Source organism: Aethalodelphis obliquidens, unplaced genomic scaffold (genome assembly GCF_003676395.1).
Source record: "Aethalodelphis obliquidens isolate GAN/ISIS:26980383/991018 unplaced genomic scaffold, ASM367639v1 scaffold20, whole genome shotgun sequence".
Lineage (NCBI taxonomy): Eukaryota > Metazoa > Chordata > Mammalia > Artiodactyla > Delphinidae > Aethalodelphis > Aethalodelphis obliquidens.
The window spans coordinates 20,553,073-20,570,000 of NW_020837964.1; the positions used below are offsets into that span (position 1 = coordinate 20,553,073).

At 40.4% G+C, this 16,928-nt stretch overlaps 1 long non-coding RNA gene across 3 annotated transcripts in view; it reads right to left on the reverse strand.

Annotated features, from left to right (window-relative positions):
• Nucleotides 1–11,948, reverse strand: part of LOC113627241 (uncharacterized) — a 99,633-nt gene extending 87,685 nt beyond the window's left edge. For all 3 annotated transcript variants that reach the window (XR_003435481.1, XR_003435478.1, XR_003435479.1), the window contains exon 1: nucleotides 11,788–11,948. This is a non-coding gene — a long non-coding RNA (uncharacterized LOC113627241). The remainder of the gene's footprint in view (nucleotides 1–11,787) is intronic.
• Nucleotides 11,949–16,928: the final 4,980 nt, after the last annotated feature.

A 16,928-nucleotide genomic window follows, 5' to 3' on the forward strand; every position in this document is an offset into this window, starting at 1 on the left:
CAAAAGATCGTGAGAGACTACTATGAACAATTATATGCCCATAAACTAGACAACCTAGAATAGATACATTCCTAGAAACATACAACCTACCAAGAATGAATCATGAAGTAACAGGAAATCTGAACAGGTAAATATTAAGGAAGAAGATAGTATCAGCAATCAAAAACCTCCCCAAACAGAAAAGCCCAGGATCAGATGGATTCACTGGTGAAGTCTATAAAACATTTAAAGAAAAATTAATGTCATCCACTAACCCCTACAAAAATTCAAGAGGAGAGAACACTCCTAAACTCATTTTATGAAGCTAGCCTCACCCTGATACCAAAGCCAGATAAGGATACAAGAAAAGAAAACTACAGACAAGTATTCCTGATGAATATTGATACAAAAAAGTCTCAACAAAATGTTAGCAAACTGAATTCACCAGCACGTTAAAAAGCATTATTCACTATGATCAAGTGGGATTTAGGATGCAAGGATGGTTCAATTTATGCAAATCAGTAAATGTGATACAGCACATTAATAGAATGAAAGACAAAAATCATGATCATCTCGATAGATGCAGAAAAAGCATTTGACAAGGTACAATATGGTTTCATGATAAAAATGCTCAACATATTGGGTATAAAAGGAACATACCTCAACACAATAAAGGCCATATATGACAACCCAAAGCCAACATCATTCTCAATGGTGAAAGTTTGAAAAATTTTTTCTAAGAGCAGGAACAAGACAAGGGTGCCCACTTTCACCATTCCTATTCAACATAGTACTGGAAATCCTAGCCAGAGCAATTAGGCAAGAAAAAGAAATAAAAGGCATCAGAATAGGAAAGGAAGAGGTAGAACTGTCTTTGTTTGCAGATGATATGATTATATATACATATATATATATACATATATTTTCGACCGAAAAACATAACTAATCAATGAATCCAGTAAGAATGCAGGATACAAAATCAACATACAGAAAACTTTCAGTTTTGTATGCTAATGGCAAAACATGAAAAAGAACGAAAACAATCTTGTTCACAATAGCATTAAAAGCAATAAAATACTTTGAAATAAATTTAACCAAGGAGGTGAAAGACCTGTTCACTAAAAACTACAAGACTTTGATAAAAGAAATTGAAGACAAACAAATGGAAAGATACCCCATGTTCATGGACTGGAAGGATATTGTTAAAAATGTCCATATTACCCAAAGCCATTTATAGATTCAGTGTAATTCCTATCAAAATTCCAATGGCATTTGTCACAGAAATAGAAAAACATCCATGCTGACGTTCTTATGGAGCAACAAAGGACCTCAAATAGCCAAAGCAATCTTGAGAAAGAACAAAGCTAGAAGCATCACATTTCCTTATTTCAAGCTATACTATACAGTATTCAAAAGAGTATGGTACTGACATAAAAACAGAAAAACAGACCCATGAAATAATTCAGAGCCTAGAAATAAACTCCCACATATATGGGCAACTAATATTTGACAAGAGTGCCAAGAATACTCAATGAGGAAAGGATAATATCTTCAATAAATGGTGACTGGAAAAGTGCGTAACATGCAGAATAATGAAACTGGACCTCTATCTTACACACTGACAAAACTGAAATTGAAATGAATTAAAGACTTAAATTTAAGATCTGAATCCATAAAACAATTATAAATAAAATAAGAAAAAACTCCTTGACATTGGTCTCAGCAGTGATTTTCTGGATGTAATAACAAAAGCACAAGCAACAAAAGCAAAAATAAATACATCAAACTAAAAACTAAATACTAAAACTAAAAAACTAAACTAAAAACTAAATACATCAAACTAAAAAGCTTCTGCACAGCAAAAGAAAAACAACAAAATGTGAAGGGAACCTAAGGAATGAGAGAAAATATTTGCAAATCATATATCTGATAAGGGGTTAATATCAAAAATATATAAATATCTCAATACAACTCAATAGCCAAAAAAACCCTAATAGATAATTAAAAAATGGGAGGAACTTAATAGACAGTCTTCAAAAGAAGTCATACATATGGCCCACAGGAAAACGAAATGGTGCTCAACATCATAAATTATCAGGGAAATGCAAATCAAAACCACAATGAGATATCACCTCACACCAGTTAGAATGGCTATTACCAAAAAGACAAGAGGGAGACTTCCCTGGTGGCGCAGTGGTTAATGCAGGGGACACGGGTTCGAGCCCTGGTCTGGGAAGATCCCACATGCCACAGAGCAACTAAGCCCATGTGCCACAACTACTGAGCCTGCTCTCTAGAGCCCGCGAGCCACAACTACTGAAGCCCGCAGGCCTAGAGCCCATGCTCCACAAGAGATGTCACCTCAGTGACAAGCCCGTGCACTGGAATGAAGAGCAGTCCCCGCCCTCCACAACTAGAGAAAGCCCATGCACAGAAACAAAGACCCAACACAGCCAAAAAAAAAAAAAGAATCCGCCTGCCAATTCAGGGGACATGGGTTTGAGCCCTGGTCCGAAAAGATCCCACAAGCCACGGAGCAACTAAGCCTGTGCGCCACAACTACTGAGCCTGTGCTCTAGAGCCCGTAAGCCACAACTACTGAAACTCGTGCACCTAGAGCCCGTGCTCTGCAACAAGAGAAGCAACCAAAATGAGAAGCCCGCGTATTGCAACGAAGAGTAGCCCCTGCTCACTGCAACTAGAGAAAGCCCATGCTCAGCAACAAAGACCCAACATAGCAATAAATAAATAAACAAACAAACAAACACGTAAGAGGTAACTGTTGGTGAGGGTGTGGGGAAAAGGGAACTCTTGCGCACTGTTGGTAGGAATGCAATTGGTACAGCCAGTGTGGAAAACAGCATGGAAGCTCCTCAAAAAAAAAAAAATTAACACTACTACCATATAATCCAGCTATCCCATTTCTGAGTATATGCCCAAAGAAATTAAATCAGCATCTTCTAGAGATATCTGCACTTCCATTTTCACTGCAGCATTACTCACTATAGCCAAGACATGGAAACAACCTGTGTCCACAACTGATGGATGGATAAAAAATTATGTGATTATTTAAACATATACAGAGAGGAATATTATTCAGCCACAAGAAAGAAAGAAATCTTGGAGTTTGCAACCACTTGGGTGACCTTGAGAGCATTCTGCTAAGTGGATAAGTCAGAGAGAGAAAGACAAAAATACTGAATGATATCACTTATATGTGGTATCTAAAAAAGACAAACTCAGAGAAACAGAGAGTAGAGTGGTGGTTCTCAGATGTTAGGGGTTGGGTATAATGGGCAGATACTGCTCAAAGGATACAGACTTCAAGTTCTAAGATTAACAAGTTTGGGGATCTTGAGTATGGTGAGTATAGCTAATAATACTGTATCATATACTTGAATATTGCCAAGAAAGTAGATCTTTAATTTTCTCAGTATAAAAAAGAGACACACACACACACAAAAAGAAACAGTAACTATGTGACCAATAGAGGTGGGTAGCTAATACTATGGTGGTAATCATTTTACAATTAGTAAATGTATCAACTCAAGGTATTATACACCTTAAACTGACACAAGGTTACCTTGTCAATTATATCTCAATAAAACTGGGGGGGGAAGCATTTGCACTTCATTAAAAAATAACCAATATGAAAATGTTAAAAAAAAGAGAAAATGTTAGAGATAATGATAATAAAGAAATGGATAATTTCAGAAGAGATATAAAAACTTAAAAAAGAAAGGAATCAAATAGAGATCTTAAATAGACAAATACAATAGCTAAAATTTAAAAGAAGCATCATTGGATGGGATCAACAGAAGATGAGATCCAACAAAAGAAAGTATTTATAAATTTAAAGATACATTAATAGTAATTATCCAGACTAAGAACAGAGGAAAGAAAAAGAAAAATTGGAACCCCCCCCCCCAAAAAAAAAAAAAAAACAACCTGTAACTGTGTCCAAGAAGAGAGGAAAGTGAGAATTAGGGGGGAAAAAAGTGTATATTGGAAGAAATGTTGTCCAAACTTTTTCAAAGTTTGAGCAAAAATCATCAACCCACAGATCCAATAAAGTCAGAAAACCTCAGGCAGAACAAATACAAAGGAAATCACGCCTGGGCCCGTTACCGTTAAACTGCTGTCAAACATGGTAAGCAGAAAACCTCACAAGCTCGGGGGAATGGAAGGTGGGGAGACGTATACAGGAGAACCCAGAGAAGAGACAGCAGATTTATTATGTAAAAAGACAGACAGAGAAAGCATGGAGACCAGAAGATAAAGGGATGACATCTTTAAGTGTCAGGGGGTGATGTGCAGCGAGGGACTATTACATAGATTGCTCTACCAAGTGTGAAAATATCTTTTTAAAAATGAAGGAAAAAATAAAGACATTTTTTCAGGTAAATGAAAGCTGAGAAAATATATTGACTCACACTACAAGAAATGCTATAGGAAGTTATTCAGGTTGAATGTGAATAATACCAAATGAACCATAAATCGGAAGGAAGGAAGGAAGGAAGGAAGGAAGGAAGGAAGGAAGGAAGGGCGCTACAAAGAGTAAATATGAAAAGCTATGTTTTCTTTTCTCAAATTTTCTACTATGTAATGAACTCTGTAGAGCAAAATTAATAACAAAGTTGAGGCTGATAAAGTAGTGGTGAAATATGTGATGACAGCACTGAGACAGGGTGGGAACATACTATTCTAGACTCTTACATTATATGTGGAATGATATAAAGTTAATTCACATTAGGTTTAGATAAGCTAAGGATGCATATTGTTATCAGAATAACAATTTAAAAAACTAAGTAAGAATGAAAATGCCAATAAAGGAGACAGGTTAAAACAATTTCAAAAGCTTGATTAGCCCAAAAGAAGACAGCAAAGGAGGAACAAAAGAACAAAAACTGAGAGTACAAATAAACAATAAATAGCATGCTGGCATAACTAATCCAAACTATATTAATATTTACATCAAATGCAAATAAACTACACATTCCAATTTAAAGGAAGAGGGCTTCCCTGGTGGCACAGTGGTTAAGAATCCGCCTGCCAATGCAGGGGACACGGGTTCGAGTCCTGGTCCGGGAAGATCCCACATGCCGGGGAGCAACTAAGCCTGTGCACCACAACTACTCAGCCTGTGCTCTAGAGCCCGTGTGCCACTACTACTGAAGCCCGTGCACCTAGAGCCCGTGCTCCGCAACAAGAGAAGCCACCACAATGAGAAGCCCTCGCACTGCAATGAAGAGTAGCCCCCCCTCGCCGCAACTAGAGAAAGCCCAGGTGCAGCAACGAAGACCCAATGCAGCCAAAACTAAATAAATAAATAAATTTATTTTTAAAAAAATAAAGGAAGAGATTGTCATACCGGACATAAAGGAAGAACCAAGTACATATTGTTTTTAGGAGATATACTTTAAGTATAAACACATGGATGAGCTGAAAGCAAAAATATAGTGCAGATGGTGCATTTGTAAAGACAGACCATCTGCTGGCCCTTAAAAGAAGTCTCAATAATCATCCACTGGTTGGAATCATACAGAGTATATTCTTTGCCAAGAGTAGAATATCACTTGAAATCAATAACAGTAACATATCTGGAGAATTCTAAAATATTTGGAAATTAGTAGAAATCACAAGGTGGGGTTAAAAATATTTTGAAATAAATTGTAATGAAAGCACAACATATCAAAATTTGTGGGCAGGAACTAAAGAAATACTTAGATGAATGTGTAAGTTTTAAGTGCTTACATGAGAAAAGGAGATAGGCTTAAAAACCAGTGATCTAAGCTTCCACCGTATGAAGCAAATAAAAGTACAAATTAATCACAAAGTAAAAATCAGGAAATAATGAAGATGAGGTTAGAAATCATGACATAGAAAACAGACCAACCGTGACCAATGTTGAGCCATCAAGTCCACAAGGCCAAAGTTTGTTCTCTAAAAGGATTCCCAGACCAACTAAGGACAAAAGGAGAAAATATAAATGACAAATACTGGTATTATAGAGGAGAAATAACTACTGTATTGGTGGTCCCCAGGCTACCCAGGTTTGCTAGGAGGACTTAAAGACTCAGCATATAGACATACTCATGGCTAAGAATTTTTTTTTTTTTTTAACAGCAAAAGAATACAAAACAGAATCAACGAAGGGAAAAGGTTCATGGAGTGAAGTTTAGAGGAAACCAGGTGTAAGCTTTCAAGATTCTGCTCTCAGTGAAGTCACATAAGACATGTTTAGGTTCCCCAAAGTTACTTATGACAACATATGTGAAATGTCTAATGAGCTTATTGGAGATTTGGTGTCCATGGATGGGGAGGGGCTGGTCATGTATGCAGCCTCTGTTCAGCATGTAACAAAATTCCAGAAGGAAAGCACATATTTAGCACACACCGTATTGTTCGTACAGTTTAGGCACAGTGTGCTCCTCTTATCAGATAAGGACAGTGAGGACCCTCCCCAAATCTAAGTTTCTAGATGCCACCCAAGGGCCAGTCTTGAAATCATTTCTTCCAAATAATAGCAGTCAGACCTGCTGTGTTAACTCTTTTCTGCATGATTAGATACCCTACAAATATTACAGAATTGACAGTTTCATGCTAATGGAATGACAGGAGAAATAACAGCGGATCCCATAAATATTACAAAACTAACAACTTTGTGTCAACTTATTTGTCAACTGAAACAAAATGGCGAATTTCTTGGTAGTGACAACATACCAAAGCAAATGCAAGAAAAATTTTGAACAGTAATATATCTTTTAAAGAAATCAAGTTAGGAAAAGAATGTACTGACAAAAAAAATTCCAGACCCATATAGTCACTCATATATTCTACAAAATATTTTAGGAAGAAATATCACTAATCTCACACAGACTCTTTAGGAAAACAGAGGATTAGGGAACACATCTGACTTGTTTCATAAGGTCAACATTACTCTGATACCAAAACTTGACAAACATATTATTAGTAAATAAAATTATAGTCCAATATCCCTCATGATTACAAATGCCAAATTCCTTAAAAGTATGCTAGAAAAATTAATCCAGAAATATATAAAAGGGGTAATGAATCACTGGGATTTATTCCAGGTATGCAAGATTGACTGATCTGGGCATGCTAAATGAATATAATTTACCACATTAGCAAAATATATGACTGCCTTAATAGATGCAGAAAAAGCAGTGAACAAAATTCAATTCCCATGAGGGTGGAAAAAGCCCTCTCAGCAATCTAGGAATAGAAAGAAACTTTTTCAAGCTAATAAAGAACATCCATGATAAACCTATAGCCAATATTGTACTTTAGGTGAAATGCTGGATGTGTTCTACCTAAGACTGGGCACAAGACAGGGGTTTCTATTCATAACACTTCTGTTCAACATTGTGCTCCATATTCTAGCCAATGCACGAAAGCAAGGAAAACAGAAGGCGTGCATTAAAAAGAAAGAATATCTTTATTCACAGATGACATAATTGTTTACATAGAAAATCCTAAGGCATCTAAAAAACTTACTAAAATTAACGTCAACTTAGCAAGGTCACAGAATACAAATCAACATATAGAGATCGTTCTATTTCTATAGACTGGATTGGTATCTATTCTCTAAAATGGTCCTCAGTGACCCTTGCCTCCCACTATTTTATTCCCTGTCTAGTCTCCACAGACGTTGAATCAGGGCTGCCTTAAGTGACCAATAGAATAAAGGCAAAAGTAACAATGTGTGATTTCTGAGGCTAGGTCACCAAAGGCACTGCACCTTTTGTCTCGGTCTTTTGGATCACTTACTGTAGAGGAAGCCAGCTACCCTGATGTGAAGATAGTCAAGCAACCCCATGGGGAGTCTCACATATGGAAAGTGATCAGCATCAAATCGCCAACCATACAAGTGAGCTTATTTGTGATGGGATCATCTAGTTCTCGTCAAGTCTGAAGATCACCACAGCCCTATTTTACTTTTTACTGTAAACTTAGGAGAGACCCTGAGTTGAAACTTCCCATCTAACTGACTCCAAATTTCTTACCAATAGAGACTATGAGAGCTAATAAACGATTACTGTTATTTTGAGCCTTGTTGAGTGGTTTACTATACAGCAATTGATAACTAAAATACTGACTAGAAAATGAAATATAAAGTAATACCATCTACAACATTAACAAACATGAAGAAAATATTTGAGGATACACTTTTAAAAATAATTTAAGCCAGGACTTTATGCTGAAAACTACAAAACACGGTTGAGAAAAAATTTAAAAGACCTAAATAAAAGATTCACCATGTTCATGGATTGGAAGATTCAATATTGTTAAGATGTCTTTTTTCCCCAAAATTGTTCTTTAAACATTAATGTCTTTCTCAGACTCTTCAATAAGTGGTGCTGGGAAAACTGGACAGCTACACGTGAAAGAATGAAATTAGAGGACTCCCTAACACCATACACAAAAATAAACTCAAAATGGATTAAAGACCTAAATGTAAGGCCAGACACTATCAAACTCTTAGAGGAAAACATAGGCAGAACACTCTATGACATAAATCACAACAAGATTCTTTTTGACCCACCTCCTAGAGAAATGGAAATAAAAACAAAAATAAACAAATGGGACCTAATGAAACTTAAAAGCCTTTGCACAGCAAAGAAAACCATAAACAAGACATAAGGACAACCCTCAGAATGGGGGAAAATATTTGCCAATGAAGCAACTGACAAAAGGATTAATCTCCAAAATTTACAAGCAGCTCATGCAGCTCAGTATCAAAAAAACAAACAACCCAATCCAAAAATGGGCCGAAGACCTAAACAGACATTTCTCCAAAGAAGATATACAGATTGCCAAGAAACACATGAAAGGATGCTCAACATCACTAATTATTAGAGAAATGCAAATCAAAACTACAATGAGGTATCACCTCACACCAGGCAGAATGGCCATCATCAAAAAATCTACAAACAATAAATGCTGGCGAGGGTGTGGAGAAAAGGGAACCGTCTTGCACTGTTGATGGGAATGTAAATTGATACAGCCACTATGGAGAACAGTATGGAGGTTCCTTAAAAAACTAAAAACAGAACTACCATACGACCCAGCAATCCCACTACTGGGCATATACCCTGAGAAAACCATAATTCAAAAAGAGTCATGTGCCACAATGTTCATTGCAGCTCTATTTACAATAGCCAGGACATGGAAGCAACCTATGTGTCCATCAACAGATGAATGGATAAAGAAGATGTGGCACATATATACAATGGAATATTACTCAGCCAGAAAAAGAAACAAAATTGAGTTATTTGTAGTGACGTGCATGGACCTAGAGACTATCATATAGAGTGAAGTAAGTCAGAAAGAGAAACAAATACCGTATGCTAACACATATATATGGTATCTAAAAAAAAGAAATGGTTCTGAAGAACCTAGGGGCAGGAGAGGAATAAAGACACGGATGTAGAGAATGGACTTGAGGACATGGGGAGGGGGAAAGGTAAGCTGGGACTAAGTGAGAGAGTGGCATGGACATATATACACTGCCAAATGTAAAACTGATAGCTAGTGGGAAGCAGATACATAGCACAGGGAGATCAGCTTGGTGCTTTTTATCTACCTAGAAGGATGGGATAGGGAGGGTGGGAGGGAGAAGCAAGAGGGAGGAGATATGGGGCTATATGTATATGTATAGCTGATTCACTTTGTTAATCAGAAACTAACACACCATTGTAAAACAATTATACTCCAATAAAGATGTTAAAAAAATTAATGTCTTTTTAATTAAAATTCTAGCAAGACTGTTTGTACTAATTGATAAGGGCAGTCTAAAATTTTTATGTAAATGCAAAGGCTCTACAATAGCCAAATTATGTTGATAAAGAAGATAGAGGACTTTTTAAGACTTAACAAAAAATTTCAACAATGAAGATTGTGTGGTTGTATTGTAAGGACAGACAAACCAATCGATTGGAACAAAATGGAGAGTCTATAAATAAACTCATATCTATAGATGTCAAGGCAACTCAATGGGGAAAGGAAAGTCTTCAAGAAATAGTATTGGAAGATGTTTCTAACAACGCTTACAAAAAAACAAAAAAAGAAACAGTGTTGGATCAACTAGATGCTTGTATGGAAAAAACCAGGGAATTTCAATCCTTACCTCATACCTTTCACAGAAGTTAATATGAGATGGATTGTATACCTAAGCATAAAGCTAAAACTAGATAACTTCTAGAAGAAACATAAAAGAGTATCTTCATGCCTTAAAGTAGATGAAAATTTCTTAGATAGGATTCAGTACTAATTACAAAAAGAAAAACATATTAAACTTTAGAAAAATTAAAATCTGCTCTTGAAAAAAAAATCAGACTGGGAAATATATTTGCATAGAAATTTTATCCAGAATATACAAAGAATTCATGCAGTTCAATAATAAAATAACCCAATAAGAAAATGGACAAATGACTTGCAAAATAAGATATGCACCTAGCCTATAAGCATATGAGATGATGTACCACACAGTCATTAGGGAAGTGCAAATCAAAACCACCATGATATCACTCTGACAGATATCATTCTGACAGACATCAGAATGGCTAAAATTAGAAAGACTGACAATACCAAGGGTTGGTAAGGATGCGGAATATCCTGGAACTTGATGGGAATGTAAAATGGTTCAACTATGTTGAGAAATAATTTGGTAGATGCTTATAAAAATAAAAATCCAGCTACCTATGACTCAGAAATCTCAGTCTTATTTATCCAAGTGAAATGAATGCATATTTCCACAAACATCTGTACAAGAATGTTCATAGCTTTACTTGTAATAGCCAAAACTGTTATCAACCCCAATGTCCACCTACAGGTAAATGGATAAACTGTGATATATTCTTATAATGGAATACTATTCAGCAATAAAATGGAAGCAATTTTTACTGCACACAACAGCAGAGACAAATCTTGAAAACATTCTTTTGGGTGAAAGAAGCCAGACATAAAATAATATTGTATGATTCCATTTATATGAAGCTCTAGGGCAAGCAAAACTCACCTTGTGATGACAGAAATCAAGATGGTGTTTGCCCCTGCAAGGGAGGTGGGGTGAGTATTGGCTGAAAGGGGCAGGGGGAACCATTTTAAGGGGCAGGGGGAACCATTTTGGGGTGATGGAAATATTCTGTATTTTAATTGGGATGGTGGCTACAGGAGTAATACCTTTGCAAAACTCAATCAGCTGCACCTTTTCAAAAATCTCTTGTATGTAAATAATTCAGTTAGAAAAACTAAAAACCAAAACAATGTTTATCCTTCTGGGATAAGACTGGTTAAGGGAGAAGCTGGGACAATCCTGGTTCTCCAGGCCAGGAGTCTCCGTAAGTTCCATGCTTGTGCTTTTCTGCCTACAGTCCCCTGAGAAGCCCTCACCTTGGGAAGGGGTGACCTTTGGCTGGGCCGCAGAGAACCCTCAGCCCTCTCTCCGCCGCAGGGCTTCCAGCAGCCCACCCCACCGACTGTTCAGAGCCTTTCTCCACTTCTGACTCTACCCCAGGCTCTTTGATAAAAGCCTCCCTGCTGGAACAATTTCCTTCCTTATGCCCCTGAGCTCTCGAAAATTTTAGGCTGATTTGTCTCAAGGGAACAACCTCCACTTAAAGTCACAGCCACCAAGGGGCTCCTCTAATCTCAAAAGCATTTGTAGACCTGAAAGCCATGTTTTCATTCCCGGGGTAACTTTCCCGCAATCATCAAGCCTGCCTCGTTGTACTTTTACAGTGAGTGCAGCCAAACAGGCCCCGCTTTCCTTAAATATTTCTGTACCTGTAGGTGACGCCGAACCTCGCAGCAGGATGGCTTGTTGTCCTGAGTTGTTGCTCTCCAACACGGGGACAGAAGCGGCGTACCCCTGCTTGCTGAATCCCTACCAGCCGCGCTGGGGCACAAGGATCTTACATCGCTACCACCAACCCCTCAGGCGGACAGCCATCTCCCTTCCCGGCTCACCCTGCGCGCAGCCACTCCTCCTTCACAAACAATCATTAATGATGTCTTCGCCCTGGGCTGACACCTGCCTTATTAGAAACCTGCTCCACTCAGCAGCGCCACCTGTGCAGAGCCCCCCCCCCCCCCCCCCCCCCCCCCCCCCGGGCCTCCAGCCTGCCTGAGGGCAAGCTGAACCCAGGAGAGGAATGACTCAGTCACTTCAGAAAATCAGAATTGAGACTCAGAGACTTCTGAATGGTTGTGTCCCTGAGGGAGATGTTATGATCCATGGATATTTTCAGAGTCACCTCTGAAATTTGATTTGACGTGGGGGCTTTGCTAGTCTTTATTTAATGGCATAATACAACAAGCTTTCTGGATCTAGGCACATGTGGTTTGCATTTGGGGACGCTCCTTCCTGCCGGCAGATGCACTCACACACGGGCTAGGGGAGTTTGGAACTCAGATAACAAAGTCTTGAGAAGTCACCCGCATTCTTTTTGTCAGCTCTTTGCAGATCAGCGAAGAAGGGCAGGGACTCTTCGCTGCCTGCATCTGAGGCGACAGCTTGTAAGGACGGGAAATGCAACCTGGAGTTTGCACACGTTTGGGGGGGGGGGGGCACTGAGCAGGGGGGGGGGGGGGACTTGAGAAACATCTTGTTATAATTAGAGGAAACAGTCGAGCAGACTGTCCTCCAGACATTTTGCTACCAGAAAACCTGGAGACATTCTGGGAACCTGATTTCCTTGAACTTTTCCCAGGCTGGCAGCTCCAGGGGATCCAGCCTGTGGCCGTGGGAAGGCCTTATCCGTGTGTCTCAGGCATAAAGAACACAAATTTCTAGTTCTGACCCCACCACTGGGTTCCAAATGCTGGGCTGATCAGGAGTCTTTATTTCCAGTGCTATTGTTCACACGTGCCCAGATCTGTCTGCTACCTGCCCTCAACATGTGGCTTCAGTGATCTTGCCTTGCTGGTACAGGCCTGGCTCCTACAGGCTGACTGTGACCAAAAGGGGGACAGGATGGCAGTTGAAACTAGAACAGATTTTACATCTTTAGAAAATGAAGCAGAAAGGTATAGTGGCCAACCGCTGGGCAATATAGAGCAGAATCAAAAATAAAGCCTAGGGTCAGGGGTGAGACAGTTGTGGATTTGAATCCCAGCTCTGCTTCCTGCCAGCTGTGTGGCATTGGGAAAAAATATTGACCTCCCTGAGACTATTGTTTCTTTCTCTGTGGACTGGCGAAAAGATATCTTGTCTGGTTGCTGTGCGAATCCAGGTAGTGAATAGATGTAATCAAGTGCTCAGGTCTGGGCTTAGCACACAGTAGCTGTGAGTAAGTGGTAGTCTCGGCTTACCAAGTTTAATCTTGAGTCCTTACACCTGAGTTTGAGACCAGCCTTTGTCACTTAATAGCTAGGCCACCTTGGGCTACTAATACAGAATCTTTCAAACTTCATCGCCCTTACTTACAAGACAAAGAAAGTAATGCCCAACTCATGAAATTATTACACCTCTGAGAAGCCTTCCCTGGTCCCCCGCCTTGTGGAGTATTGCTTCTCAGACTTTAATGTGCTCTTGCTAAAGCACAGATCCTGATCTGTATGTCTGTGATGAGGTCTGAGAGTCTGAATTTGTAACAAGCATACAGGTGATGCTGATGTTGCTGGGCCATGGACCACACTTCGAGCATCAAGTATGTAAAGTTAATCATTCCTTAGAGGGTGTGTGTGTGTGTGTGTGTGTGTGTGTGTGCGTGCGTGTGTGTGTGTGTGTGTGTGTGTGCCTTTATGCATGTGAATGTGTGTATGTGCAGTATGTGTGTGTTTGCCTTTGTCTCCTATGTACAGGCCAGGGACCACACTGGACTATATTCTCTCCATTCCTCACAATTGGGTCCACCATTGTCCAGGGCTCAAGTTTCACAGGCAGGAGGCTCCAGCTCTGTCTCGTGAGACTTTGAATGAAGTCACCTAGTGAGCTAGGGTGGAGAAGCCCAGCTGCGTCTGCTGGGGAGCCCCATTTTTCCATGCTGGGTCTCCCACACTTGCCTTCATTCTCAGAGTCCTATGTCCCTAGGCTGCCTTGCCCATACACGTAACTATCTATTCACCACGCTTCCCCACCCCAAATCAACTCCTAGAATTTTCTCCTGGTCTTTGTGCCCAGGATCCAGTGTCCCTCCATCCTAGTGCTGCTATACTCTGCTCATGGACCAGAGGCTGTCCTCCAGGATGGGGAACATATGTGCGTGGATATAACTAACCCTAACCCATCTGACTGTTCAGGACTGACCCTTCCTCTATCAGTGACCTTAGAGCTAGAAATCCAACTTAGCCCTCAGTGCCCTGTGGAAGCTGAGTCTGACCCCTGCGATGGACCCGAGCTCGCTCCCCTCACACCGCTTTCAGGCCTACAGGACTCCCCTTCAGAATGACCCCCTGCTGCGTCTCAGCGTGCAGAGTTATAAACCAGAGAGTCACTGAGCTGCTGAGAAAATGACTGGAATGGGGGAAATACTAATGGTTTTTAAGGAAGAGTGGAAGAATGAAGATAAAACATCTTTTTGAAACTTACAGAAGTGCTTGAGGTATTTAGGGGTAGATGCGGCAGAGGGCATAGCGTAAGTTAGAGAAAGCTTTCCAATCCTGTGCCTGTCCAAGGCCCCTTCCACACATCCATCCATCCCATGCACACGCATACTCTCCTACACCTCCATCCATCACACACACACACAGCCTCAGGCACACACTCACCTCCAGCCTCAGGCTCAGTCAGGCTCAGTATTACAGGCTCCTCTCTCCTCAGAGCCTCACAGCACTCCTGTTGGTTTCTACTTTCTGTCTCACTCTGAGTCTCTCTGTCTCTTTCAATCCTCCTCGCGTGTGTTTCTTTTCTTTTCACCCCCTGTCCCTGTCTGGCTCCTCTCTCCCTGTGCCCCTCTCCCTCCCATCACCCTGTTTTTCTCCTTCTCTGCCTTTTCTTTAGCTCCGTCTGCTGTCTCCAGTGGGTTCTCTTTATTCCTGGGGCTCCCTCTCTCTTGTCCTGTCTCCTAGGATCTCTGAACTTCTCCCTCTTTCTCTCTCTTTCCCCAGCTTGTGGGGATATTTTCCATCCTCACATACCAAAACCAGGCTGGGGAATGAGAGCAGGGAATGGGCCAGCTCTTTTCCTCATCAGAGCCTGACAATCTGGCCTCAAGCCCTGGAGCTGGCCAAGCTTCGACCCGACCCAGGAGGCCTCTCTGTTTTTTTGGCAGGAGAGGAGCTGGGGGGCTGTGCCTGAGCTGTCCTGCCTCTGCATCATACAGTGGGCAGCACATGTGGGTCAGACACAGCGCATCAGTGATGCAGATGGCTGAGGGACACACACACACACACACACACACACACACACACACACTTTTCAAGTATCCGCTTCCCAAATCTCATTGTAAACACACCCTCCCACCCCTGCTCTGCTCCTTCGAGGAGAATGATTTCCTTCACCTTTATTGTCTGCACTTAGGGACTCGCTGGAGGATAGGCTTCTTTCTGCTTTCTTCACCCTTTCAAATAATGTACAATGACCACGAATGATCTCTGTTAGAAGAAAACAGTCATGAAATAAATTAGAGTGTTGAGCTTGGTCATCTTTGGGCCCACTTTTCGCGATTCCATGATAGTTCCTGACTTTGCCAACTCAAAAACAAGAGAGTGTTACATGTCAATTATAATCAATAAAAAAAAGAAAGAGAGAGACCAAGAACCTAAGCACGCATGGGCAGGTGTAGGCTTCTGCACTGAGGAAAGTCGTTCTACACAGAAAGGGCCTCTGCTTCTCTCAGAAGGAAGAACCTAAGAGGTGATCGATATTTTTAAAATATTTCAAAGCAAGAATGATGGATTAGTGGGTGATCATTACCTGCCAAGGCAATTATTTGGCTACTCTCAGCTTCTGAAGCACTTGCTTCATCAGGTAAGGTAGAGCATTGAAGTGGTCCAAAGATGCCCAGTGAAACACCAAAATCCTGTGGATTTTGCAGGTGACACCAAGAATATCGAAGATGCCCTGTACACGAGGAGACTTCCCTTTGTTGCTTGAGTCATTTTACAAAAGGGGGACAAGGTCTATGGCATTTGCTGACACTTTCTCTTATATCCTTCTTCATAGCATTGCAAAAACAAAATGCCCCGTCTAATTCCATCTGCAAGCCTTAGCTGTCTATTACATTGTCCCACAATTAGCACAACAAGGGTGATCTGGGAGAGTGAAATGATATTGCCGTGAGTGACCTACTATTATCTGCAGATTACATTTTCCATGGAAATTAAATGAATTTTGTCAGAGCTCTGGGGCCGGGGAGAGAAGAAAATGCCTCATTGTTCAGTTCCGCGAGATGGAGGGACTGCACGGGGCGATAAAGAGACCTGTGTTTGTGCAAACAAGGCGTGGGTTTCCCGTTTGAAAGATGCATTTGTTACACCAAAGCTCAAAATAGGAAACATGTGTAGGCAGAAACAGTGGAGATGAAAGGGGGAGAAAACTAATTATTACTACCACTGCATACGCATATTGGGGTATTTATATAACGTGCTAAACTTCTTCTGTTGGGAAAACCTTTGTCCTATCAGTGAGAATGAAACTCTACCCTGAGAGGGGGTGTTCTAAGGCTTCACACTTTTAGCTCAATGTGGTTTTTTTCTTGAAATTATCCTCTGCACCTTTCTCTTCTCTCCACTTGTCTTTCAGTGAGCTCTATCTCCTTTCGCCTCTTTCTTTGGTTCTCTCAACAAGTGTGCTTTTAATTTTTCTTTCTCAGGAATATGGCAGTTATCAGTATCAAGGAAAGGGTGAGAGGAGAAACAGCACTTCCTGAAGCCACAGTGATGTGTGGAAACAATATTACAGCTGAGAAATCTATAAAAGGTCAGAGACTCATAGAGACCTTAGCTCGGATGGGAAAACACCCTGAGCTAAGTGCTCTGAAATG